Source organism: Budorcas taxicolor, chromosome 11 (genome assembly GCF_023091745.1).
Source record: "Budorcas taxicolor isolate Tak-1 chromosome 11, Takin1.1, whole genome shotgun sequence".
Taxonomy (NCBI): domain Eukaryota; kingdom Metazoa; phylum Chordata; class Mammalia; order Artiodactyla; family Bovidae; genus Budorcas; species Budorcas taxicolor.
The window spans coordinates 145,643,840-145,671,351 of NC_068920.1; the positions used below are offsets into that span (position 1 = coordinate 145,643,840).

The 27,512-nt window shown below is 45.7% G+C and overlaps 1 protein-coding gene across 1 annotated transcript in view; it reads right to left on the bottom strand.

The window, feature by feature from the left end:
- GREB1 (growth regulating estrogen receptor binding 1) overlaps positions 1-27,512 on the bottom strand; it is a 127,541-nt gene that overhangs the window by 68,864 nt on the left and 31,165 nt on the right. The gene's annotated exons all lie outside the window — the stretch shown is intronic.

Genomic DNA, 27,512 nt, shown 5'->3' on the forward strand with positions numbered 1-27,512 from the left:
CCCAGACAAAAACAAAGTTTTCTTCTCCTTGACTTGCAGAAGAATAGCCCTGCGCCACTTTCTGTGTGTGACGGCAGCCGACAACGCAGCGATCCATGACAACCGGTCCCCGATTTCAGGATTACTGGACCCAGCTGCCGCTCACCTTCCCAGGAGGAAGGTTAGCAGATTGCCCATCACTGCCTCCTCTGCTAAAAGGCCAATTAGGAACATTCTTGCTTTACGTGTTTATTACTTTATCGTGGTTTCCATTAGACAAATAATACAGAATTACATCTGGAAATCTGAGAATTAGAGGGTGGAAAACCAGGAGGAAAATCATTGCGTCCATGCCCCAAGATAATCAATGTGATTTTTTTTTTTTTGTAGCAGCTTAAGATCTAAATTACTTACCATCCCATTCACCGGCTACACATAAAACAGATAAACAATAAGGTCCTACCATAAAGCTCCTGCTGCTGCTAAGTCGCTTCAGTCGTGTCCGACTCTGTGCGACCCCATGGACTGCAGCCTATCAGGCTCCTCCATCCATGTGAGTTTCCAGGCAAGAGTACTGGAGTGGGTTGCCATTGCCTTCTCCAATAAAGTTCCTACCAGGAACTATATATAACAATATCTTGTAATGAACTATAATGGAAAAGAATATGAAAAAGAACATATATATGTATAACTGAATCACTTTGCTATACACCAGAAACTAACACAACACTGTAAATAAATTATACTTCAATTTTTTAAGGGTGCAAATAAATGGTTTTTAGTATACTCACATGTGGTACAAGCATCACACAACTGATGTTAGAACACTGTCCTTATCCCCAAAAGAAACCTCATACCCTTTAGCTGTCACCCCCAAGTCCCCGATCCTCCAGCCCTAGCCAGCCACCTAATGTCTGTAGACACAGGTTAATAGAATCATATAGTATGTGGTCCTTCCTTCCATCAGACAATGTCTGCACCCTGCCTCTGCGTTGAGCACTTGTCAGTACTCCATTCTCTCTGATACTCTGATGTACTCTTTGCAGACTTAATTCCCCGGGAAATAGGAGGGATATGGAAGGCTGTATCCACATGGCTCTATTACTCTATGATAAACTTTTTGATTCTGCCCTTCTCATTTGACATAAACATTTCCCCCAATCCTCCTACAAAGGCTGTCAGAACCATTTTAATGGTTGCATCGCATTCCCTTGAGGGAAGGTTCAGATACTCGCGTAGACATTTCTCTGGGATCAGACATATGGTTAAATCTCTATTTTAGTCCTGGCCAAGAACTGCCATTTAAATGTATATTCCTTTCTAATGTGTTCTGATTATTTTCTATTTCACTTAGTTTTTTGTTTAGATCGCCCTGTTTCCTTTTAGTTTAACGTGTTATACTTTTCACCAAACTTCCTAAAATGACTACTTTATCCTCATGTTTATTTTCCATATGACTGCTTTGATAGTGAAGATATTTAAGGCTATACGTTTTCCCAAGTGCTTCTTATGCTGTGAGGCCTAGGTTTAGTGTAAAGAGGTCCCCTTTCATTTCTTTTTGGATAGTTTATGATCTCCCTTTTGATTCCTTTTTTGACCCAGTAGTTATCCAGAAATGTAGGTTTAATTTCTAAACAGTCAAAATTTGAGAGGAAGAAGGATTAGCCTTATATTATGTATTTCTAATTTTCATTGAATAATCACAACCATGGCCTTTAAAAACTACTTTTGAAATTTGTTAAGGGTTTCTTTTAGACAGATGCTGGATGGATTTTTACAAATCTGCTATCATATAAGAAAAGATAAACTCTTAAAGGGATGAAAACAGATTATTCAGCTTTTCTATGCTCTTGTCTATTTCGTGTGCCCGTTGATTCTTAAAGTGATATTTGACTTTAAATAGCACAAGATGGGGAATTTTCTGGGAGTCCAACGATTAGGACTCTGTGCTTCCACAGCAGGGGACACGGGTTCGATCCCTGGTCAGGGAACTAAGATCCTGCAAGCTGCTTGGTGCGGCCGAAAAAATGGCAGAAGATGCCAGCCCCAACGTGACCTCAGGACACGGGCTTCCTGCTTCATTACAGTGACACACAGCCAGCCACACTAGTTGTGAGACTAGCTTCACATGCCAGACACCACCTCACAGATCACGTTGATTTAAGATGTAGGTAGGAGATTCTCCGAGTCCTTGTGCTATAGGCGGCTGAGCAATTTCAAGACGGGACCACTGGTGCCCTAAGGAGTTCTGGTTCCCCTCATGAGGGTAAAATCAGTCCTCAGGCTGATTTCTGCTTCTGTTGGAAGAAAGGTCCAGCCTTCCTTCTTCCAACTAACAGTAAATGGAAACAACACTTCCTGCTCACGGCAATAACTCCTGAGCACAGGTTCCCCGCCCCGCTCCGCCACACCTCCTCGGTCAGCCCCAGCTTACAGCCTGGGGAAATGAGCTGGTGGGAGGGGTTGCTACAGGAATTAGCCCCAGCAAAAAGAAAGTGCTCCTGAAAGACAGAGGGCAGCGTCCGAGCCACCGGAACAGTCAGAAGAGGCTCCAGGGCTCTGCGTCTGCGTTTCCTCTCGACTGGCTACATCCTTCAACCCAAGAAAGAGTGATTCCTGGCCACATCTGGGGGCCCTTGCCTGCATTTCCATTCGGGGTGGTCCATGGAAAGCTGCCGCCAATTAACATCACGAACGGCTCCTGTTTCTATAGATCTTTGTCTAAAGAGCTTAACGCACAGAAAGCAGCTTAAAGTCCGGCCCAATTTACGAGGAGCCCCTGCAGAAGCATGCGCGAGGGTTGAAAGAAACGCTCAGGGCATCCAGAACATCTCTTCCTTCCCAAGGTCCTGTGCACCAGATGCCCAATCAGTACCTTGAGCCTGGAGGACTCCAGGGGTTAAGATAGAGCAATGCCTGGTGTGGACAGAGCCGTAAAGAGGAAGAAAGAAAATGAACACTGTCCGGCTTCCGAGTGCCAGGCACCAGGCTTGTTCTGTTGCTCAACACGCATGGGCGATATTATGAAGCCCAGTTTAAAAATGGGGTTCCGAATCTTAGCCTCGGAGATGATAAACAACCTGCAAGAAGTCTTGTGGAAAGAAAACAGACTTGAGGGTGGAGGAGGGGTTGGGGAGGGAGGCAGAAACACAAAAGGGACAAAACATGAAAGAGTGCTCACACTCAAAAAAGTGGAAATTTCATTTTACAACCCTAAGCACACACCAAAGCTTTAAAGTCTAGAAGCACAGAGGGAGAGAGAAACTGACCCCACTCCCAATCCAATGAGGCATTTGAAAGACGAAGAAAGTGCTGGGAACTGAGGATGGAGGAAGAGTATGAGAACCATCTGACAACGTCGTGGCCCTTGCTGTCACCCACCCCAGCAGTGCTCCAGCTCACACACAAGACCACCCACCGGGGGCAGAGCCTGGGATCAGAGGCAGAGTAGGCTGAGATGCCGGCCCTGCTGGGGCTCGCTGGCCTGCGAGGAGCCCCCAACCATCAGATGGGGGAGTCAGAAGTCAGGAGAGAGAAAAGCCTCGCTCAGCGCCAAACCCCAAAGCTGAACCCCTCCTCCATGCTTTGTGGATCCAGGTCAGCACCTGTGACCTCCAGGGCTAGGCTCTGACTGCTGCTCCCTGGGCACTGCCTCTGCAATATTGTCTTGCTGCAGTGACTCCAGTCTGCAAACCAAGGGGGTTCCTTTCCCCCCACCCCTCCGCTGCCTGCCTTCCAAGGCCTGGCCCAGCCCTTCCCAACACTGGTGGGCAATGCTCTTCAACCATAGAATCCGAAGCAGTGCCCGTCACCATGGCCTTCACCTTAATGCACAGATGCCTGATGTGAGATGGAGAGAGAGAAAGCGAGTCACTAGGCCTCACTATTCTCATCTGTAAAATGGGTACTCTGAAGGACCACCTGGTCATGGGGTATATAAGAGACAGAAAATGAAGGTGCCTAGCAGAGCACTTGGTAGTCAGGGCAGGATCATTCACTTTTAGCTAAATGGAACAGGCATGTGAAAAGACTGGAATTTCAGATCAGGACTTCCCTGGGAGTCCAGTGGCTAAGACTTCGCATTCCCAATGCAAGGAGGCCCGGGATCAATTCCTGGTCCAGGAACAAGATCCCACAGGCCTCAACCAAAGATCCTGCATGTCACAACTAAGATCAGATGGAGCCAAATAAATTAAAAGAATGTCAGATCATATCATAAATGACAAGTGACAAAAAGTACTATAGTCCATAATTTCTACAACGTAAGGCGGGGGAGCGGAGGTCTTCAGGGGAATCAATGAGAACTTCAGTGGTTCAAAGGGGCTGGTACCCAAAATAGGCCAAAAGAAGAAGTAGGGTATTTTTGGCCAAAAATTGAGACCAGCAATTGAGAAAGAAACAGGAGGGTACAAAGTCAAGAAAGCTCCACAAATACAGGCATGCTCTAGAAAAAGAAAATGAGGGCTTTCGACAAGTAGTGAAGATGGAACTATGGTGGAGAAAAACAAAAGTGAGAGTAAAAATTAGACGCTGCTTTGTCGTTACTGTGGTTATTTAGTGGCTGAGTCATGTCCAACTCTTTTGCAACTGCATGGACCACAGCCTGTCAGACTCCCCCCTGTCCATGGGAGTCTCTAGGCAAGGATACTGGAGTGGGTTGCCATATCCTTCTCAGGGGATCTTTCTGACCCAGGGATTGAATCTGGGTCTCCTGCATTGGCAGGTGAGTTCTTTACTGCTAAGCCACCACAGAAGCCCACTGCTTTAGTAGGTGACAACCCTGAGGCTTCAGAATGAGGGATTTATAATGATAAAGGTCATGTTTTAAGCAGGTCAGGTGGACAGAGATGTTTGGAATAAAACTGGAGGGACTACCTGGAGGCAGGAGGCCTGGTGGAGTTAAATTAGGAGTGGCAATTAACATAAATATATTACTGTATATAAACTAGATAAACAACAAGGGCCTAGTACATAGCACAGGTAACTCTCCTCAATATCTCGTAATAACCTAGGATGGAAAGGAATCTGAAAAAGAATATATATATATAAATAAGCATATCACGGAATTACTTTGCTGTACACTTGAAACTAACATAACCACGTAGATTTATTATACATCAATAAAAAAATAAAAACAAAAAACAGGCTTTGCTCACTTCCTGTCTCGGTTACATTTTTGGTAATTCTCACAATATTTCCAACCCTCCACCAGCAATAAGATTCTAACTCACTGAAGGCTGACATATGGTTAATACTTTTTTTAGCAGTAAAGTATTTTTTAATTGGGGTACATACATTTTTTAGACAGTTCTATTGCACATTAATATAGTATTAACATAACTTGTATATGCACTAAGAAGTACAGACATTATACACCGAGCAGCATGTGGGCCCTGACTTCCCCGGCCAGAGATTGAACCTGTGTCCCCTGCAATAGAAGCAGAGTCCTCCCCCACTGGACCACCAGGGAAGTCCTACTTTTCATTTTAAAGTTTATAACATTTAATTTTTTGGACTGAGAGCATGTTTACTTTTATTAAAAATTGAAGATTACTTTTAATAAATAAAATGCAGTCATAAAAACTGATGGCAGATGTCCCACAGAATCTAAGTAGAAGAGCAATTGAAGATCAGGTGAACTACAGACCTCCGGCAAAGGCAAGCCACCCTGCTAAGCACCACTGTAAGCATCAGTGATTTTAATCTTAGCAACAGTCCTATCAGATCATTATTTCTCTCCCTGTCTGTATCCTAACTTTATAGATGAAGAAACTAAGGCTCAGAGAAGTTGGGACAGCTGTCTAATGTCACATAGCTCGTGCCTGGTCTGGAATTAAAAGCCCATCTTGAAGAATCTTCCATGAAACAAGGTGTTAATAAGTTTAAACTGGCAGAATTGAAAATCTCAGACATCCTCAGCTGAAGGGTTATAAATCTGTATTACCATTACCTGCTAGTGGTTTTCGCCAGTGGTGACAAGGCATTTCCCAGTTTTACAGAAAGCTACAGCATTCTTCCAAACTTTCAGAGGACAGCACTGGAAAGTTGGCCTCACCAGACTAAGCAGACACACACACCCAAAACCAGACATCCTCTTGTGCTAAACGTTCTTGTTGGTGCTCTGGGAGCCCATTGCTATTGCCAAGTCACTTCAGTCGTGTCCGACTCTGTGTGACCCCATAGATGGCAGCCCACCAGGCTCCCCCATCCCTGGGATCCTCCAGGCAAGAACACTGGAGTGGGTTGCCATTTCCTTCTCCAATGCATGAAAGTGAAAAGTGAAAGTGAAGTTGCTCAGTCATGTCCGACTTAGCGACCCCATGGACTGCAGCCTTCCAGGCTCCTCCATCCATGGGATTTTCCAGGCAAGAGTACTGGAGTGCGGTGCCATTGCCTTCCTGCAATTACTCATAGGAGACTTCCCAGGTGGCGCTATTGGTAAAGAACCCGCCTAACAATGCAGGAGATGTACAAGACTGGGGTGCGATACCTGGGTTGGGATGATCCCCTGGAGGAGGAAATGGCAATCCCTCTGGTTTTCTTCCCTGGCAAATCCCATGGACAGAAAAGCCAGTCAGGCTACAGTCCATGGGGTCGTAAACAGCTGGACATGACTGGAGAGACTTGGCACCCATTCACAGAAGATTCTACCCATACTCACTGAACCATCGTATGACTGACCTTATAAAGTCCCTATTACAATACTTACATATACAGTTTACATATACAGTACAGGCTTCCCCAGTGGCTCAGCAGTCAAGAATCCACCTGCAATTCAGGAGATATAAGAGACGTGGGTTTGATCCCTAGGTCGGGAAGATCCCATGGAGGAGGGCATGGCAACCCACTACAGTTTTCTTGCCTGGAGAATCCCATGGACAGAGGAACCTGGAGGGCTACAGTCCATGGGGTCATAAAGAGTCAGGCACGCCTGAAGCAACTTAGCATGCATGCACACACAGACGCAGAATTACATCCAAGGAGAACAAAAAAGAAAATATAAAAACCCCTGTTCATATCTATTTTCTCTAATCATGATATTATTTGTCAGTATATATTTTATAACACAAGAATATACTGGAGTCCATTATGCAATTTATAAATAGATGTGTATATATGTATATATATATATACACGTACATACATATGGGGCTTCACAGGTGGCGCTAGTGGTAAAGAACCCATGTGCAGGAGACATATGAGACGTGGGTTCGATCCCTGAGTTGGACAATCCCCTGGAGGAGGGCATGGCAACTCTCTTCAGTATTCTTGCCTGGAGAATCCCATGGACAGAGGAGCCTGGCAGGCTACAGACCAAGGGGTTGCAGAGTCAGACTGAAGCGACTTTGCACACACATATATTTAGGGGCCAAATTTGAATGAAAGAATAAGAAAACCAACATTTGTTTAGCATCTATTTCGTGCCAGCAGTCATGTGGCCAAAGTACCATTGTCTTCATTTTGCATGAAGAGATTGTGTCTGGGATTTAAAAGCATTTATTGTCTTCATTCACATCTTTATCATTTCCTTTAGCAATGCAACAAAAACCCCAAGAGCATTTTACATAAGAATCAAAGTAACAGTCATCAATTATTAGGTTCACTTGGTGCAGACCTTTCTCTTGGTTTATGGTTATCATTTATTTCATCATCACCATGGCCCTAAAAATGCACATAGCATGGTTCTCATTTTATATTTTTGGAAACTGAGGCAGGATGAGCTCAAGAGAATGTCCAAAATGTCACATTTGAGACAATTTTAGATTTAGAAGGGCCCTAAGCAAGTGAATCGTGGCTTTTAGTGATTTCAAAAAAGGGAGCATTTTTTTCAAGTTCTTTTTGTTTGTATTAATGGTGTCCACTTGTCCAAACATGCCAAACCTTTTGGTTAGAAATCTTGGGCTCTTCCTTAGTAGCATTTTACCAAAACGAGAGCTGCCGTGACAAGAAAACACAGCCTCAGCAAATGAAGAGCCCCAAACTTAAAAACAAACATTTCTAGCCAGACAGAGAAAATCAAGAGCATTTTAAGAATGCTACCTGAAGCCAGGTCTCTCGGAGGGAGGAGGTTGACCAGGCTCACTGCAGCTTCAGAGGAAGAACAAACCAACCAGCTGGCCAGCCCCCAGGGTCTGGACAGTGTCCCCTCTCTGACAGCCCGACCAGCTCTTTCCTGGAGATTAAAGCAGGGATTAAACTAGACTCCAGCCCTTCCAAAGAAAAATATGCTCGCACCAGCCTTGCCTTGAAGTGACCTTTTTCTATCTTTACTTTTTAAAGAATAGAATTATCAAAAGTTTTGCCCCAGTGGCAGAAAATCCATTTCACTTTAAAAGCTCACCAGGGGGGTCTCCCTGGTGGTCCAGTGGCTAGGATTCTTGGCTCCGAATGCAGGGAGTCTGGGTTCCATCCCCAGTCGGGAAACTAGATCCCACATGCTGACATTAAAGATCCCATGTGCCACAACTAAGACCTGGTGAAGCTAAATAAATAAATATTAAAAAGAAAAAAAGCTCTTCCCTGATGGTCCAGTGGTTAAGACTTCACCTTCTAATGCAGGGGGTGCAAGTTCATTCCCTGGTCAGGGAGCTAAGATGTCTCAGGGCCAAGAAAACAAAACAAAACAGGAGCAGTACTGTAACAAATTCAATAAAGACTTTAAAAAAAGCTCCACATCAAAAACCCTTTAAAACAGAAAAAAGCTCACCAGCACTGACTGGGGACCCTGAAGAGTGCTGTGTCCAGCTTAACTCTGGGTCCACAGTGATTCCGCTGTTCCTTTCTGAGCACCATGCACTTTGCCTTTTATTGGTCAAGTAACGAGGCACCTCTACTTAAATTAAACCCAGAGCTCCTATCTGTCAACAACAGTTATTAGTTCCTGGAATGGCTGGATCTCACTTCCTGAGATAACACCCAGCTCTGCGTATCCCTGGCTGCTGCACACTGGTCACTCCACTCATAAAAATAAAGCCTGCTGCTCACCCTTCAGAGCCAGCCCTTCCCCACCCAGATCTCACCACGTAGAGCGTGCTGGGCGCAAGCTCTTTGGTTCTAAGCCATACTGTCCACTTAGGTCAAAACCAGCAGGACTCTCAGAGACGGCCCTGCAGGTCCCTTTGATTGTGAGATATTAAACCCTTCAGTCAAGTTGGACTTTACCAACTGCAAACAATCTTTCAAATGCAAAAGTGCTCATAATCTGCCTCATTGTTGTTTGGGCACTAAGATTTTTTTTGCAACGCCACGGACTGCAGACCTCCAGGCTCCTCTGTCCATGGGATTTCTCAGGCAAGAATACTGGAGGGGAAGTACTTCTACAGGGGATCTTCCCGACCCAGGGACCAAATCTTTGTCTCTTGTGTCTCCTGCACTGGCAGGCAGACTCTTTACCACCAGGGAAGCCCCATAATCTGCCTGCTGAGTAGTAAAAAGCATGTACTTTGGAATAAGACCAACAGCAGCTTAATTTATGACTATGCTCCTTTTGAGCTGTGTGGCCTTGGGTAAGTTACCTAACCTCTCTGAACCTCGATTTCCTCATTTGTAAAACGAAGATAAGGACTTCCCTGGTGGCCCAGTGGCTAGGACTCCTCACTCCCAATGCAGGGGTCTGGGTTCAATCCCTGGTCAGGGGACTAGATCCCATGTGTCACAACTAAGACCTGTGCAGCCAAAGAAAGAAAGAAAGTTCTAAAATAAGCATAATACAAATACAAAGCACCTCCCAGAGTGATAACGAGGACTAAGCGAACTAACATGTCTAGGGTTGTTGGCACATAGTAGATTTTAACAAATTCTAGTTTTCTGTCTTAAACTGGAATTCACTGATCATAAATCTCCTTTCTAGATGCCAACTTAGCACGTCATAGATCTTGACTTGATTCACTGTATTCCAGTAGCAACAATTAAACCGGCTTCCTTTAGGGGTACATCGATTGCAATGTACCTTTCCAAGGAGATAGGAATCATTTTCACACAGCTTCTCTCCCTTCCTCTCAAGATGTGAAGCTCCTTGACAACAGGAACTGTTCTAGTCACTTCTTTATTTCCCATATAATAAGTCCTAAGAGGAGGCAGAGGGAGAAAGACCACGTGCTCAAGGTTACAGTAAAGACGGCAGAGATGGAGCATGGTCCTGTGGGAAAGCAGAAAGTGTCACGTGCAGCCTCGGAAGCCCCCAGGGAGGAACCAAGGAGACACAGAGGAGGTTTCCATTTCAGCCCCCAGGATGTCATCCAGAAAGGGTATTACCTAGTGCCTTTCTGATAGCTCAGTTGGTAAAGAATCCGCCTGCAATGCAGGAGACCCAGGTTCGATTCCTGGGTTGGAAGATCCACTGGAGAAGGGATTGGCTACCCACTCCAGTATTCTGAGGCTTCCCTTGTGGCTTAGCTGGTAAAGAATCTGCCTGCAATGTGGGAGACCTGGGTTAGATCCCTGGGTTGGGAAGATCCTCTGAAAAAGGGAAAGGCTACCCACTCCAGTATTCTGGCCTGAAGAATTCCATGGAATGTATAGTCCACGGGGTTGCAAACAGTCAGACATGACTGAGCGACTTTCCCTTTCACTCATGCTCTCTGCCCCAGGTGTTACCTGAACTCACGTGGTTATCTTCTATTCCAAGCAGGGTCAGAGGGAGCCCTTCCCGTGAGCATCCAAGCACACGACCTACACTTCTGTTCTTTCCTCGTGAACACTCTCCTGCCCCGGGGGCCCTGTTTGTGCCTGATCTTCCCTCGGCTAACACCAAGGCCAAGGGTCATGGCTCCCCCTTCTGCCCCCACCCCCCAGCACTCTCACCAGGCTCCAGGTTTCTCCCCCCACAAAGCCACACAGAGTCTGTTTGCCTTCCCCACCTCCGTGCAAGCTCCAACTGCCGCAGGGGGCAACCACACTCACTCGCTACCCACAGAACCCAGAACACTTTCTTGGGAGCAGGTCTGCCAAAGGGGCAGCCATCAACTCTGTTCATTACCCCCAGGCGGCCGGAGAGAGAGACCCATCCTCCACCCGGGGCCACCCCTGGGCTCAAAGAGAAGACGCGGCCAGAGGTCTGGAAGGTCTCAGGACCGAGGTCAGACAGCTGGGTCTCTCCTAAGCCACTGATTAACAACTCCGTGTCTGTTCTCTGCCTCCCACGTGAGAAGCAGAGAACCTCCCTCTTAGATTCGTGGTTTGACCTGCAACTCTTAAACAGTCTAATCTGGATTCACGGCAAAAACATTTCATTTCCCCTTGGAGCTCAGGGTGAAAGTGAAAGCCACAGAGTCCCTGACCTGCAGAAACTCGCAGGTAGGGAGGAGAGTGCAGGTAAACAAGGCCGTGTGACCCTTGCCTCAGCAGGGATTTAGGCAAGAGGGCAGCTCTGAAGGAAACGAGATGGGAGGGGAGGTTCTGACTCAGGTCAGTCTTGGGGCGACTCCGGGAAGAGCTGAGTCCGGGGATGAGCACAGGTTTGCCAGCCAGAGAGAAGGAAGGGCATTTGGGCAGGAGGTGGGCAACACACACAGGCGGGACCCTGGGGGGTGACACCTACGTGTGACTGGTGATGCAAGTCCTTCCAGATGATGGAGCGCGAGCGTAAGAGGGTGACGAGGGCCAGTCTAGACTGAGCCTTGCGTACACGGTCAGGTTGAACCCGGCAGAGTCAGGCAAGGACTTTAAGCCGGCCGGAACAGACTGCCTGGGAGAGAGATTGCCTAGAGAGATTGCCTTCCGAAGGAGGAATGTAGGAGAATATTACAATATGTTGAAACTCCAGAGGGCATAGCCTGAAAGGTGGCTCAGAGGGTAAAGCCTGGTGGCTCTGCCTGTGATGTGGGAGACCCAGGTTCGATCCCTGGGTCGGGAAGATCCCCTGGAGAAAGAAATGGCAACCCACTTCAGTGTTCTTGTCTGGAGAATCCCATAGACGGAGGAGCCTGGTGGGCTATAGTCCATGGAGTCACAGAGTTGGACATGACTGAGCGACTTCACTTCACTTCTCTTCACTTCAAGAGGGCACAAAGCCTGGCTCACACGGAGGCTGAATGATGGGGAGACAGGACTTAGAAAGGGGAAGAGGCCAGAGGTGGTGTCGCCATCACGGTGCTGGAGGACAGAGGCCAGGGGATGTCAGAGGAGCTCTGTGCACCCTCCAGCCATTCCCTTGCTCGCATTCTGTTCCCTCACAAGCATCCGCCGAGCTACATGCAAAGCCTCACGTGGAGAGGGCACCACGGCAGAGAAGAAAACAGCCGTGCCCGGGAGTGCAGACTGGAGTTCAAGTCTGCGAGAGAGAAAACGCATCCATGACCTCCAAGAGGTTGGTCTTCCGTTCCCTCTGCCATCTGCCTCCTCTCTGAGTCGCACCCAAAGCACACCTGAGGACCTCAGACCCTCCCACTCGGCCCTTTCTGAGAGACAGCCCTCTCCCAGAATCCCTGCTGACCTCAGGGCCTCTCGGAAGGTAACCAACCCGGCCCTACCCAGAGTCAGCCTCCCAGACTCCAGCTCAGGTCTGAGCTGCCACGGATCCCTGTTCCTTCCTGCTCCCTCATCCCTACAGAGAAAGCTAAGAATCTTTCAGCCAACACACAAGAATGACAACTTTTCTCTGATGAGCCCAAAGTTTCAGAAAACAAAACCAAAAGCAAAGGCCTCTCAAGACGACATTTCCCATGTCCTTGGTGGGCCCTCCAGGAGGAAAGTGGGTGTGATGCTCAAGGAGCGTAGGGAGAGTCAGCCCCGTATATATGATATGGCTATAAACGCATTCAGGCTGCAGGATGGCATCCTATAAACTCTTTGAGGTCTTCCTGGCAGGAAACACCATTCTCATGCAGATTTCTGAGATTTTCCCTCGAGGAACTCATAAACTCCACAGGTGTTGTTTAAGGAAGAAAAACAGGCTGAGGGTTTGACTTCTGTCTAATCTGTTATTTCTCTAACCAGGGCTGGTCCTGCCCCACAAAACCACCGCAGCACCACGCCAACCAGATATCTGTCCACACAATGCCAGGTGGCGCTCCCTCTGGAACCTTCCTTAAGGCGCTCTGGAATGGAGCCACAAAGCCAACATGATGTCCCCACCCCCTGGCTGCTGGGAGAACTGAAAGGGGAGAGAAGCACCTTCAGAATAAAGCCAGGGAAGATTTGCAGGGAGGAAGAAACTACAGGAAAAAAACCCTCTTTCCAGAGCCCACCAGGCAGGATCCACAGAGTGCGGCTCATTTCCTTAGCAATTATAATCCGACTCCCTGCCGATTTGGGTCCACCTTGTGCAAAACTAAATAGCTCCAATCCCTTCATTTCCAACAACAACAACAAAAAAAATCAGGAAACAAATGCATTAAGTGGATTCACTCAGCTTACTGAAAAGACAAACACTTTGCCATTTTTCTGCTTGACACAGGCCAGGGCCATCTTATTCATAAGCCAGAAAGCCAGGGCCCACCTCTCCAACACCCCCCTCCCGCCACCCCCAAAGCGGGCACTCCGCTCCCAACATCGAACACACTGTACCTTACAAGAAGCTGGTCATTTTAGGCAGCCAGAAAGCACCCAGCCAGGAGCAGGCTGAGCCCAGTGGAGGGCGAGCGCTTGCCGATCCCCCACCTCCCGGACTCTGCCTTTGATCATGCAGGGAGCCCTCAGTGCCCCCGAGAACAGCGCCAAGTATTCGGGCAGCCTGACACCCTGGTTCCCCAGCCCCTGCCCAGGGAGGCAGAGGCGGGCCAAGCCAGCCCACAGAAAGGTTCCAAAGGCAGTATCTGCTCCTGGGGCTACAACAACAATCAGGAGGGGAAAAAAAAAAGAAAGCGGCAGCAGGCTTTCCAAGTTGAGCTCCATCTGCCCCAGGCTCCTGCTGGGTCAGATGGCAAATGCCACGGTTTTCCATCTTCTTAGCACTGAAGTGTTTTGCTGGGTCAGAGTGCTCTCCATGCAGGTACATACCAATCTGTTGGTCTGACCAACAGCAGTTAAACCCAGTCTTTTCAAACATGAAAGTTTTGTACTTGGCGTGGAACCACGTCTTCTCGCGCAGAGAACAAAGGGTCAGGGATGCGCGCAGGTTCTGCCCGGGGGAACCCGGCAGCCCGCGTGGCCCCTGGAGGACAGCAGGTGTGGCCCCGACCCGGGGAGGCACGCGCCCTTCCAAAGCGCCTCCTCTGGCTGGGGACACACAGGAGGGGACACACCCGCTCAGAAGTTCCCCCAAGAGTCACAGAGGCTCGTTTTCAGACTTCTGTTCTGAAGTCATTTCTACCCCCCTGGACATCATGCAAAACAACAGCTCTCATCTGTATCTTCCTACACATTCCGGTTGCGACTGATGTTTGGAAATCGGGGAATCCTGCTCAAATCCTAACCGGAAAGGGGAAGACAAGAAGTCATGGGTGCCCCCCTCATATGTGCCCGATCCCTTTAACTTTGATTTTTATTTTCTTTCCAGGGTTTTCCATTTGCTAGACAAGGTGACTTGGCCAGGATCCAAGGGGTCCCACGTCATCTGCCTTTTGTGACAAAGCCCAAGACGGGATTATTCTTGTTTGGTGTCTCAGACAGCAACGAGAGTTCTCAGCTGCTTCAAGGTTCAGTGTTCAAAACAACCATGGATGGAGTGGAAGGAAGAGCCCTGTGTCACAGACCTATTCCTCCAGGCTGAGCTCTTACTCCCGAGCAAGGCAAGTGAGAACCCACCTGTCTCCGGGTCTTCAAGGACAGGTAGGGTAGCGCCCCCTGGTGGCCCTGCTTGAGCGATGCTGCGGGAATCCCGGCCCCCGCCCCCCACCCTACCCACACACCCCGCAAACCCTGACCGGGCTTCTCTCAAGGGGCGGGGCCTGGGGGAGGAAATCACATCTGAGGACCCGGGGGACTGAAGTGACCCTGCTTGAAGGGCCTACACGGTCCACCACTCAGAGCCCTGTCACGGTGTTAAAACCACAGAAACATCCAACAGGAAAGGAAGGCTTCATGCAGTCTCCAATAACCGTATGCACGTACTTTGTTTTTTTTTTTAACAAGGTAAAGGCTATTCTTAGATGTTTAACTATAAAGAGATATAGGAAAAAAAAGATCTTTCTCAATTTTATGAGTTTTCGAGATAATTAATTTTCATGCCTTAAGGTATATAATTTTAAAAATGTAAACACAATGCTGCCTTGTTTATGATCTAATTAATGTAATCAAAGCAACAATCCACAAGGAAGTGGCTTTGTGAGTGAAGTTTTTAAATGATACGGATACATTCAGGATGCACCGTTTGGCAAGAAAAAGATTTTAAATTGTTACAGAAATAGAAAGAGAGAAATACATATATACACATTTATGTCATATAAAGCATATGATATTTTATTATAGAAAGAGACATCTAGCGGGGGTGGGGCGGCACAGCCCAGGTGGCTCAGTAGTAAAGAATCCGCCTGCCAATGCAGGAGATGTAAGAGGCTCAGGTTCAATCCCCGGGTTGGGAAGACTCCCCGGGAGGAGGAAATGGCAACCCACTCCAGTATTCTTGCCTGGGAAGTCCCTTGGACAGCGGAGCCAGACGGGCTACAGTCCACGGAGTCACAAAGAGTCGGACACAACTTGGCAACTAGACAACAAAAGCAACATATCTAGAGATACCTTGGGTTTGACCCTGGCTTGGGTTTCAGTTCTGACTTAACAAACATTTGTCCCTGAGCAACTTCCCTAACCTTTTGTGTCTTGGTTTCCGCAATCTGAAAAAAGGGATAAAAGTATCAGTTTCTTAGGGGTGTTGTGTGGATTCCACGAATGAATATGCAGAGGGTACTCAGAACAGTGAAGGGCACATATGAAATACTAACGGTATAGGCCATGAATGGTATAGGCCAATGAATATTCATTAGAAGGACTGATGCTAAAGCTGAAACTCCAATACTTTGGCCACCTGATGCAAAGAACTGACTCAGTGCAAAAGACCCTGATGCTGGGCAAGATTGAAGGCAGGAGGAGAAGGGGACCTCAGAGGATGAGATGGTTGGATGGCATCACTGACTCGATGGACATGAGTTTGAGCAAGTTCCAGGAGTTGGTGATGGACAGTGAAGCCTGGCGTGCTGCAGTCCACAGGGTCACAAAGAGTGGGACATGACTGAGCAACTGAACTGAACTGAAGGCCATGATAAGAGTGAAACAATTCAAGATGTTTTTAATGCTTCTTTAATCTTTTCTATAATTTGCTCATTTTAAACTGACATAAATTATCATCATCATGAGGAGAAAATTAGCAAAGAAGGAATTGCCTTCATCGGGCCTGTATTACATACCTTTGAACTGACTGCGCTTTCCTGCTGCTGTCAAAATAGGCTTTTGATGTGAAAATAACAGAGATGCCTGCACAGGAGAGCTCAACCGAGTGTCAGCTCCGATGGGTATGTCTGGTAAGAGCCTTCCTTCCAAATTTACACCTGCACATCTATGCTCAGTGTCCATGTATCTCCTTGCCATAAACCCCTCTCTTCTATTTCATATCAAATGCTGTTCATCCCACCTCCTGGCCAGATCCCCTCCACCTTATATGTGACAAGGATGGATAGACTCACCACGTGTGTGTGTGTTAGTAGGTCAGTGGTGTCCAACTCTTTGCGACCCCATGAACTGTAGCCTGCCAGGCTCCTCTGTCCATGGGATTCTCCAGGCAAGAATACTGGAGCAGGTTGCCATTTCCTTCTCCAGGGGATCTTCCTGACTCAGGGATTGAACCTGGATCTCCTTGCGTTGCAGGCAGATGCTTTAACATCTGAGCCACCAGGGAAGCCCCTAGATTCACCAAACTAGCAGCCAACTGTGTTGGCTTTTTTGTGTGTGACCACAAAGGCTGGAAGTGATGACCTTCAGAAGGCAAAAAGTCTCCACCTGTGCAACAGAACCTCCTGGAGACCATGGTTACTACCGCTAATGAACAAAGATGCCTTGGCTTTTGCAAACCATTACCCTGAGAGTTTTTAGATCACTTTCGATCTGCTCTACTCCTACCAGCTGTGAGGGTCTGGTACTGCCTGACGCTGACTGCTCACAACTCCAGCATGGTGAGCATGCGAAGCCCTTACACCTCGTTCATGACATGAACTCCTACTCATCCTTCAAAACCTACCCCAAAAGTCGCTTGTGTTGTGTGATGGACCTGACCTCCCTTAAGAGACCTGAGCATTTCCGTCTTTGTTTAGGTTTAACGAAACTCCAGAAGCCAGACTGGAGAGAAGATTTGTGGCTGATACAGGGGGAGTAATGAGAGGAAGCTGGTTGGCCTTACAGAAACCCAGACTCGGGGTTTAGCCGAAAACAGGGGACTTCTTTGAAATGCTGTATACAGAGCACTTGGCTCCTCCACGTCCCACTCGACGGCCACATGTAGAATTCCAGGACTCAGGTGGTGCACCCCTGGCAAAACATGAAATCAATTAAACTGAATCAACCGAGGAGAACTAGGGCCACTAATAGAGATACAGTCTAGTATTTAGAGGCCTCCAAAATGCTGTCCTGAGCACCCAAAAATCAACCCCTGCCAGTCCACAAGCTCCACCTATGGGTGCAAATCTCCCAGCCACCTTTCTCTTTTTAAAACACACATGAAGATCCAAGGGTCACCTGGCGTCTGAAGAAAGACCAAAGCATGACAAGAACATCCAGGAGAAGAAAAGATACTAAAGCAGCCAGAGAAAGAAAACTGGGATATATAAAGGATTAAAAACAAAACCTATAATTATAATCCTCTGAGAGATCTGGAGGGGTGGGCATACTTTGTGACCCAGCCCATTCAGTGAGAGACTCGAAAATCATAGAGGAAGGCATCTTAGAAGTGACCCCTGGTCCATCCTCCAGTTTAGAGCCAAGGGAGGGTCTCAGTCCTCTGAGGTTACTGTAAAAAAACACCATAGACTGGATGGCTCAGAAAACAAACATTTATTTCTTCAGTTCTGGCGGCTGGGAGGCCCACGACCAAGGTGCCAACAGATTTGGTATCTGGTGAGAACTCATTTCTTGACTCATGGATGGACCAGCTTCTCACTGTGTCCCCAGATGGCAGAGGAGATGAGGGAGCTTTCTAATGGGTCTTGTTAAAGGGCATCCATGCCATTCCCGAAGGTGCCACCCACACGACCTCATCACCTCCCCAAGGCCCCAACTCCCAGTACCATCACATCAAAGATTAGATTTCAACATGTGAATCTGGGTGGGGAGGACACATGCATTTAGTCCCCAGTGGGGACCCCTGGCTACCTAGAGAGCTGAGTGGAAAAGCCCCAGGTATGGGAGCCACACACATTTCCACGTCAGTGAGTTCTGCTACACCTCTTGTTTTTAACCACGGATATGTACCAACAGATTAATAAATTACAGAACAACTTGAAAACTTTGTGCATTTTGTGTGCCCTTGGTGTAATTTACTTGGCAAGAAACACTAAGGTGAATGCAGAAAAAAGGTGCCCAGCTGAAGCGAGCTGCTTAAGGAAGACACCAAACCACACAACTCCAACGCCCACCAGCCACCTCCAATCTCAGTATCTATGACGAACCACAGCCATCTGTCTCTGGTGTTAGAACTTTCCATATGATTCCACATCTCTCTCCTTCCTCTCCTTCACAGTAACTCACAATCGCCAACCTTTCCCATGAGTACTTCTGCACACAAAACTCCATTCATCTTGTACTTCCAAGTCAAGCTCCATATTTATTGCAGCCTTTATGTATTTCTTGACCATTTCTCATGTAGAATTGTGCTTCCCTTTTTTTTTTTCTTTTTTTGGCCAAGCAGGATCTTCATTCCTTGACCAGGGATCAAAGGGGCTTCCCTGGATTCTCAGAGGTAAACAATCCACCTGCAATGCAGAAGGGACAGGAGATGCAGGTTCGATCCGTGGGTTGGGAAGATCCCCTGGAGGAGGGCATGGCAACCCACTCCAGTATTCTTGCCTAGAGAATCCCATGGACAGAGGAGCCTGGCGGGCTTCCAGTTCATGGGGTTGCAAAGAGCCAGACAAAGCTGAGCGACTGAACGCGTGCGCACACACACACACAGGTATAGAGCCCACGCCCCCTGCATTGGGAGTAAGGACCCTTAACCACTGGGCCACCAGGGAAGTCCCCTGTGCTTCCCTTTTCTATTAGGCATTTACCTTTTTTTTCAATGTGTCATTGATTAAATTTTTGAGTTCTATGCCTATAATGCCAACTTTCCCATAACTCCTGTGGTTTTCATTGTGCAATTTTTTATGACTCAGTAATTTTTAGAAACTTGTCGCATTATTTCAGAACCGACCGTGTGACTGTATTTCTGTATCCAAACTACATTTTCAGGAGTTCTTTGATCCTTGGGGTGAGGCGGGGTCGGGGGGGTGCACACAGACAGACATGGCAAGCTGATTCTGTTTTGGAAAATTTGGTCACCGTCATCGAACAGCACACCAGTCATGCCAAGCTCTTTCTGGCAACCCCAAATCTTTCATCAACTCCTTGGCCTTTTCCCTGCACTGAGCTGGAATCTCTTCCTGGGACAGAGCCAGTTGTTGGGTTTGTTAGTATAAAAGAAATCTGTGTATCATCTGGGTTCCCCACCCCCGCCTCCATCAAATACAAAATAAAATTCAAGCATAATTAATGAAATCTCCATTCTTGGCTTGTGTTTACAGGAAAAGCTGCTATGGAGCCAGTGCTTGGGTTCCCATCCTGCCCCTCACTCATCAGTTGCTGTGTGGCCTCAGGAAGCTCCTGCATCCTCTCTGAGCTCCTTTCCTCCCCCATAAACAGAGATAACAAGGCTTACTTCAAAGGGGTTCTGTGAGTTTTAAGCAAGATAATGTATTTAGCACAGTGACTGACACTTAAGTATTTTTCCCTTTGTTTTTTTTACTATGTCAAGCTGATCTTTTGGCTGATTACAAACCTATTCCCTCATCCATGTCTTATGTTATTTGCCTACACTGAAATCTCCTCCCCTCCTCCACTGCTACTCAAATTGGAGCTTAAAAATGGCAAAAAAAAAAAAAAAAAGAAAAAGAAAAGAAAAGAATACTTGGGTGGTAACAAACTTTTAAGTTTTGGGCTCATACTGGCTAGGTCTTCTCTTCAGCAGTTCCCTTCCATTACCTTGCAGTAATAATTCAATCACTCATTCAACATGCCTAGCTTACATATACTGGGTATTTTAGTGACTTAACTTTCCAGAAAAGACCCTGATACTGTGAAAGACTGGGGGCAAGAGGAGAAGAGGGTGGCAGAGGACAAGATGGTTACATAATATCACTGACTCAACAGACAAGAGCTTGAGCAAACTTGGGGAGATTGTGAAGAACAGAGAAGCCTGGTGTGCTGCAGTCCATGGGGTTGGAAAGAGTCAAACACAACTTAATGACTGAAAAACCACAATTTTCCAGAGGCTGTTTTCTCAGCAAAATGAGGATAATAACACCTATATCATAAGATTGTTGGAGGGCTTCAATGACACCAAGAGACCATAAAGCACATTTCATACTGTCTAGCAGATAGTCGGTGCTCAAAAATGGTAGCTTTTATTGGTATTGCCATGATGAAAAATGACTAAGCCATAGCCCTGCTCTAAGGAGGCTTAAATCCTGATAAACATGAAGACCTCTCCCCACTACACTAGTGCAGCCAAGCAGATCCTCTGCTGAGAAGATCTGCAAACTTCTCTCCTCCTACAAATCCAAACAAGCTGGAGCAAATGTTCTACTGGCGACTAAACAATGAGTCTGATTAGCACATATGAGTACATATGACTGAAAAGGCAGCAAGCTAGCTTAGGTATGATTCATCGCTGTCTGCCGCAGTAATTAGAAGTATTTTGGTTGGTTCTAGGTCAGAATGACCCAGTTACTGCACTTTTTTTTTTTTCATTGCTAAAGTTTGTGGTGAACCTTAAAACAAAAGCTAAAGGCTTAAGAAAAGATAATTCCTTTGTGGCTTTCTCTCAGAGGCAGGACTTCATCAGCTCTGCCTTTCAGAAGCAAGATTCTAGCCAAAAAGCTGTTAATGCTCCATCTCTCATTTTACTAGACACAGGAATAATATTCATGGAGGCTCCAGACTGGAGCTCCTGGAAGCCTATTCTGCCCATCTGTTTCCCAAGCTCCTAGGACAAAATAACAATAACCATGAGAGTGTTTATTGATGAGGTATAGGCGATAACCAGTAGTCACGAACAGGTATAATAGTTGGACCATAAAGAAAGCTGCTGCTGCTGCTGCTAAGTCGCTTCAGTCGTGTCTGACTCTGTGCGACCCCATAGACGGCACCCACCAGGATCCCCCATCCCTGGGATTCTCCAGGCAAGAACACTGGAGTGGGTTGCCATTTCCTTCTCCAATGCCTGAAAGTGAAAAGTGAAAGTGAAGTCGCTAAGTCTTAGCGACCCCATGGACTGTAGCCTACCAGGCTCCTCCATCCATGAGATTTTCGTACTGGTGTGGGGTGCCATTACCTTCTCCGAAAGAAAGCTGAGTGTTGAAGAATTGATGCTTTCAAATTGTAATGCTCTTGAGAGTCCCTTGGAAGCAAGGAGATCACACCTGTCAATCCTAAAGGAAATCAACCCTGACTATTCATTGCGGGGAGGGCTGTTGAAGTTAAAGCTCCAATACTTTGGCCACCCAATGCAATACTTTGGCCACCTGATGCAATGAGCCAACATCTTAGAAAAGACCCTGAGGGTGGGAAAGATGGAAGGCAAAAGGAGAAGGGGACGGCAGAGGATGAGATGATTAGATAGCATCACTGACTCAATGGACATGAATTAGAGCAAACTTCGGGAGATAGTGGAAGACAGAGGAGGCTGGTGTGCTGCAGTCCATGAGGTCACAAAGACTTAGCAGCTGAAAACCAAAAACAAGGCAAGAAAAAAAAAAAAGGACAATTAATTACCCCAAATATCTCTCCACCAGTCTGAACATTTCCCACTTTATTCTGGCTAACACTGACTCATTAGCAAGACAGTTTCTTACATATTTAGTATGCCACATTTCAATGACAAAAAGCATGAAATAATGACAGAATGCAGAGAAAGTATATTGCATCCTTTTTGACTACTGTAGTTGCAAGTTTTAAATGCATAGGAAAAAGACTGGAAGGAAATACACTGAAATGATAACACTGGATGTTTGGGGAAATGAAATTATGGGCAAAATTTTTTTCTTCCTAATTTTCTGTATTTCCTAAATTTTTTACAAACACATAAACAACTTCAGTGTGGGGACAGATTACACTCATAAAATTCCATCAAATTGGAGATCCACTTGGAGACAGCACGTATGGAAAAGATGAGAGGACCTGAGTGCTGGAATCACCCTGACCCAGCTGCCACTCCCCAGCAAGCCAGTCATCTGACCTCTGCAAAATGAACAGTCCAAGCTACATCATCTCTTTAGCAGCCCACAGCTCCTGCTCAACAGATACTTGTATATTTCAAGTGACAGCACTCACAGGATGAACTGGAAACCCTCCTGGGGCTGAATGGGGAATACACATCCCCAGAGCTGCCCTCCAGTTCCAGGCCTGAGTCACCGTCGGAAGCTGGGAGGGAGTCAGGGGCACCTGCCCCCTTAACAGTAGCCCACCACCTGTGTTCTCTTTCTTCTTGGAACCAGACTGACTTCAGAGCCCAACAGAGTTCTGGTCTGGGCTGGGCTGGGCTGGATGGACTTGCACACAGCGTCTCTGGCCCAAAGGAGATCCAGAATGGCCTTCCCTCCACAAAAGCCAAACTCCCCATCCTTCTAGGCTAACCTCAGGGCCCATCGTTTCTAGGAAGCTGTCACACATTGTTGCAACCTTTCCTCTCACTCCTTCCTGTTTTTGAATTGGGCTTATTAAATCTGTGCAAATAGGGACTTCCCAGGTGGTCCACTGGCTGAGAATCTGCCTTCCACTGCAGAGGATGAGGGTTCAATCCATGGTCAGGGAACTAAGATCCCACATGCCATAGGGCAACTAAGCCCACACGTAGTAACTACTGAGCCCTTGAGTTCTAGAGCCCACGGTCCACAACAAGAGAAGCCTAAGAAGCCTGTGCACCGCAACTAGAGAAAGCTCAAGTGCCAAAACGCACAGCCTGAGTGTTGAAGCAAAGACCCAGTGCAGATACAAAAAGATATTTGTAAATATGTCTGTGATACTCAGTTCAGTTCAGTCACTCAGTCATGTCCAACTCTTTGTGACCCCAGGGACTGCAGCATGCCAGGCCTCCCTGTCCACTGCCAACTCCCGAAGTTTACTCAAACTCGTGTCCATTGAGTCGGTGATACCATCCAACCATCTCATCCTCTGTCGTCCCCTTCTCCTGCCTTCAATCTTTCCCAGCACTAGGGTATCATGAGTCTTAATCAGGGGATTATAATGCCTTGACTGTATAGTGGAAGTGACAAATAGATTCAAGGGACTATAATCCCTTGATAAAGACTCATGATACAACAAATATCCATGTGCCCACTTCCAGTGTAAGAACAAAAAAATTTCATCATGTTTGGTATCCCCCAACTCATGTGCTCTCATCCATCAACACCCTCAGGTATCTGGTACCCTAAATTTTATGTTTATCACTCGCTTGCTTTTCTTTATCATTTTAACAAAATTCTTAGTTTAACTTAATGTTAACCTAAATTTTTTTTTTTCTTAACCTAAAATTTAACACAGATTTAACTCAGCTTTTTTTTTTTTGGTTTTCCTATTTGGTAAAGGTCAACATCAGTGTGCCTATAGGTCACCTGGGATCTTGTTAACACGCAGATTCTATTTCAGTTGGTCTGCCTTAATGGCTGAAATTTGGCATTTCTTGGCATTTGACAAGCTTGCTGTTGTTCAGTCACTAAGTCATGTCCAGCTCTTTGTGACCCCACGGACCACAGCACACTAAGCTTCCCTGTCCTTCACTATCTTTCGGAGTTTGCTCAAATTCCCCATTGATTCAGTGATGCTATCCAACCACCTCATCCTCTGTCATCCCCTTCCCCTCCTACCTTTAATCTTTCCCAGCATCAGGGTCTTTTCCAATGAGTGGGCACTTCACATCAGGTGGCCAAAGTATTGGAGCTTCAGCTTCAGCGTCAGTCCTTCCAATGAATATTCAGGGTTGATTTCCTTTAGGATTAACTGGTTTGATCTCCTTGATGTTCCAGGGACTCTCAAGAGTCTTCTCCAACACCACAGTTCAAAAGCATGAAGCATCTGACAAGCTAATTTAACTTGTTTCGATCTAAGCAACATATTGTCTAGTTTCACATCTTTTAAACTCTTTATGAGTAGACTTACACTGTATATTTTTTTCTATGACTTTTTTTTGTATAATTCACCCATGATGTTACCTGGATCTGCGAGCTGCTTTCACAGCTGTATAGTACTTCATTGGGTAAATACACCACTGTTTATTTTTCTACTCCATAGCTGATGACTACTTGAGCTACTTCTATGAATAGTTTTTGTTTGCCTGTGTGTTGTTACAAATAACACAAGTGTAAACATTATCATACATATCTCCTCTCACAGTCATAGGTCTCAAGGCTGCCACACAATTCCAGGGGGTGCTATACACACTCTAGGCTACTAGAATAGCATCCCCTAGAACAAAAATGTTGTGTCAACTTGAGTAAGTCTGGTTGTTCCCCATCCTTACCTACCCTTGATACTGTCAGATTTAAATTTCTGATAGCGGTTATCTCATTGTAGTTTTAATTTGCAGTTTCCTCTTTACTTGTGAAGTTGAGCATGTTTTCATATATTTATTCATTATCTGTTTCTCTCTTGTCCCTTCCTAAATTCCTAAACTATCCCTTTGGTTTATCTTACCAAACCAAAAAGAAATTTCTGTAGATATTACTCTTTCACTTTTATTTTGGAGTTTTAGTATCTGTCCTACAGTATATTCTGGTTTCTCTATTTACTATTTTATAGGGTCTTTCACTGAGTGACTAACACTGTCACTTTCACTTCCCCTGGTGGGGGTAAGGGAACTCTTCCATCTTCACAAGTTTAATATAGATTTGGCAATTTCATTATTTTTAGAGTTTCTTCCCTTTATTTTCAAATGAATCCTAGAAAATGGGAATTTTCAAAGTCATTGTGCAAAATAAACACATAAAGTAGGAGAAAGTGTTAGTCCGTCAGTCATAATCTGACTCTTTGCAACCCCATGGACTGTAGCCCCCCAAGCTCCTCTGCCCACGGAATTTTCCAGGCAAGAATACAGGAGTGAGTTACCATTCTCTTCTCCAGAGGATCTTCCTGACTGTGTCTCCTGCATTGGCAGGCAGATTCTTTATCACTGAGCCACCTGGGAAGCCCAGTCACTGAATCTAATTACTTTCAATCTAAAAAAAGCTATCTGGTCATTCTTTTAGAATAAATATCTATAGCTAGCAAAGAAAACAGTGAAATTTGACAAACATATATCATTTCATATGAGTACTGGTGTTGAAGATATCTCCTAGAAAATACAGACTTAGTTCCAAGTACTCTTGGCAGACAGCACTGCTTGGCAAAGGGTTTTACAGTCAAACAAGTTTTACAGTTAAAGGGGCTTAGAACTGTCACCCAGTCCAACCCTTTGCCTTATAATAAGAAACTGCTATATTATTTCAAACACAAAGACTAGAACATTTAATCCAAACAAATAATTCTCCTACTTTCACCTAGTGTGTTTGCATGTTATAAATTCTTGCCTTTTATGGATGGATTTGAAAGAGGTTTTGGCCACTCATTAACTTTGATGTAAATGTGAACTTGGAGTAGTGGTAGGTCCCAGCCTTGAAGAGTCATCATACTTCTGTTCTACTGGAATAGTGACCCCTGGATTTTTGTGATCTGTTTCTCAGACACAGCAGCAAGCATGTGAATTCAGGGCCTTTTCCTAGTGTGGATAGCTGGGAACAGGAGTATCCAGCCTCATGTCCATTGCACTGCTTCCCTGAGCAAGTTTCTTACCGGATGGAGGTTGATTTTACAGCCTGAGAAAGATGGATTCTGAGATCTTGTGGGTTTCACTCTACTCAACAGCTGTTTTCGTGTCAATGCAGAAAGGAGATAGATAAGCCTTCAAAAAAGTTAAAGGAAAGGGAAACTAAGGGATTTGGAGGATGCTTATCAGCAGAACAAACAAGGTGGCAGTCTCTGTTCAACTACTGATAGGCTTGGGAGATGGTGACATATGCTGCCTTCCTTCACAACACTCCCCACACCAACGATTCACGCTACAGTGTCTTGTCCCGCTAGACCGTGAACTCCCTGAGGGAAAAGACCACATCTGTGTTGTTGATTACAGACTCTCCAGAGTCCAGCCCATGCCTGGCTGTCTCCACCAGTACTGCGTAATTGAATGAACTTGCTATTTAGAGAGGCTGACCAGCAGAAAAGACAGGTCAGGAGACATGCTGTACACCCAGCCCACCAGGCGCCCAAGTTGACTTTTGGATCAAGTTTCACCACGAGACATTTTCAGCTCCATTAACTTAGTTCCTCATGGAATCATCTACCCAGAGTTACTCTGTGATATTGCAGCATTGGCATTTTTTCAACACCATCATGGAAAAGAGCCATGTGGAACTGGCTTTGGCATTTACTAACAAATTAGGTCCACTGTGTCACAATATCATTTTTATGAGGTCCCAGAATAGAAACTGATTTAAGAATTTAATGGGGGGAGGGAAGTAACAGAAGGGAAGACCTTTGTCCTGAAGAATTGGCATGTTTCTTCTTTTCTTTTAATATACTTACTAGCATTTATCATTTCCCCATTTTGTGCTAATAACTAGATAAACTGACAAATGGGTAAAAAAAAAAAGCAATGACTATTTTTACAGAAAACAAAAGCTAGCAGGAAAAAGATAATAACCAATAGTAATATTAACACATACCTGGCTCAGCCATCAAACTGTTTACCTGTCCAGCTATCAAACATTATAAATAACTGTACTGGGATGGTAGAGGGCAGGACGTGTGTATCTATATGGGAACAATGGGGCAAACGTGAAACTTCCAAATTGGGAAGTTAATAAATATTACCTAAAATTCAACAATTAACCAGTAACAACAAATGTCCTTTAGAAATGGCAGGGGAATTACTAAAAGAATCCATTAAAAGGATTGACAGCTACTGCCTTCCAAGGATAAGATAAGAGAGGAAGAAGCAGGCAGCTACAGAGAATAAGACTGTCGTTAGTATTCAATGTACATAATTTTATTTAATCGCCACTAAAATTCTTACCTTACTAATGAGAAAACTAAGGCTCGTAGACATTAACCAAGATTGGACAGCTGCTAGGTAAAGCTCAGATTTTAGTACAGGCTCACTGAAATCCAAACCACCAAATCTTCCCACTACATTAGGGTCTGTCTCTTATTCTCTTACATTAAAGGAACCTGTGACATAAAGGAAGAAAGCTCTGAGTCACGTAGGCTCATAAAATGCTATATGATATAAAGAAAGGAAAAAAAGTGGCAAAGATGAGGAAGAGTGAAGGACAATGCTTTAAACGATTGATAAAACTAAAGTTACATTAGTAATTAATCCACATGAA